We start from the raw sequence: 1,956 nt of genomic DNA on the forward strand, positions 1-1,956 counted from the left end.
ACAGGAACATCTGTGCCGAGTATAACCTGGAAGTCCCGAGGTCAAAATGGGAGATGCCCCCAAGGGTGGTGGAGAATGACTGAGCTAAGATCCTGTGGGACTTCCAGATACAGACGGACAAAATGGTGGTGGCTAACCAACCGGACATAGTGGTGGTAGACAAACAGAAGAAGACGGCCGTAGTGATCGATGTAGCGGTTCCGAATGACAGCAATATCAGGAAGAAGGAACACGAGAAGCTGGAGAAATACCAAGGGCTCAGAGAAGAGCTCGAGAGGATGTGGAGGGGAAGGTAACGGTGGTCCCCGTGGTAATCGGAGCACTAGGTGCGGTGACTCCCAAGCTAGTCGAGTGGCTCCAGCAGATCCCGGGAATAACATCGGAGATCTCTGTCCAGAAGAGCGCAGTCCTGGGAACAGCTAAGATACTGTGCAGGACCCTCAAGCTCCCAGGCATCTGGTAGAGGACCCGAGCTTGAAGGATAAACCGCCCGCAGGGGCGTGCTGGGTGTGTTTTGGTATATGTAATACAACAAAATATAAAAAGGGTTTTGAAGGCAACTTGAGTGAGTCATAGCAACATCATCACAAACAGCTGATTTTCAGATGATCTCTTTCTGCTCTGTGCATTGTGTGCCTCTGCAGTTTATACTCTCTCCCATGAACTCATATTTCTGTAAATATTCAATATCGAGACAAGTGTGTTGGCAGTTCAGCTTTCAAAACGTGACCACGATGCAAGTATGAAAAATATGGTGAGAAACTTATAATATGAACTTGGTATTTGAGATTCTTCTCTTCTCGAGTTGTTGTTGTTGTTAGGACACCAACTGGCTTAACCTTTTCCATCTTCAATTGCATCTCTAATGCAGCGAAAGTGCAAGAACCACTCCAGTGTTGATTACAAAGAAATAATGAACTTTGATTTCCTCAAGGTCCAAAAGTTTTTTGAGGAACTTATTTTAGATGGTTGGAAAAAAAGGCAGCTTTCAAGGCCATAATTTTTTCCACCTGTCTTACTGGAAAGTAATTATCCAGTTCTTTCAGAGGCAAACAGATAGCAGTCTCCAGTGTTTTGGTAAACCATCCATCCATTGGGGTCTGTCTTTAATTGGAGGGCAGTTTCCTGGAGCAAAGTTCACATCTTTCTAATGAGCAAACATGAATTATTACAACAGATAGTTTTTAAGTCTCTCCTATGCTAATTACAATTAAAAGTTATTGCCGAAACTTTTCACTTCTCTACAAACATTTGTATATCCAGCATGTGTTTCACCATATAAATTCACTTTTTAGTCATTTGGATTACTGTACAAATTACTGCATCAGAAAACTAAAGATAGATCTTTGTGTATTATTACAGATTCAAAGGCTTCTGTGCATATCCAAATAATACTGTTCAAATCCCAAATTCTCCTGCTGTGTTTAAGGAAATTATATTTAAAAGCAGAATATTATCTAATTAAGACTGCTTTGGGGGGGGGGGGAATTAATGTAATATTAAATGAAGATAAATGAAGATACTAGACTGAAATTGCTGTCGAGAGTCTCCTCTGTGTTGTCTCCTCTCAATAACCTTTAGAAAGGAAGCCAGAGAAAAAGAGATAGCAAGGAAGGAGGAAAAGACCAGGAGAGAGATGTGATTAACTGCTTTGAACTTTAACTGATGACAAGTTGGTCGTGTCTGCTAAGCATATGTATAACCTATTCTTTTCTCTAATAAAGCTCCTGTGTTGTTCCCCCTTTCTCTTAGCTCTCAGTCAGGGTGTTTCTGCACCATCGTCTTTTGAAATTGGTTTGAGGAATAAAATGCTGTGTGAATGATCGGCTTGTCTGTGACATGTGACAGTGAGTCACTGACAGGCTGAAGGCAGATGGTAGCAACATCTGACTCTGGATTTAAGTGCTTTCTTTCATCTGCTTTACAATTTTCCTTGTGTTGAGGTATGTATTCATG

This window comes from Astatotilapia calliptera, chromosome 19 (genome assembly GCF_900246225.1).
Source record: "Astatotilapia calliptera chromosome 19, fAstCal1.2, whole genome shotgun sequence".
NCBI classification, from domain to species: domain Eukaryota; kingdom Metazoa; phylum Chordata; class Actinopteri; order Cichliformes; family Cichlidae; genus Astatotilapia; species Astatotilapia calliptera.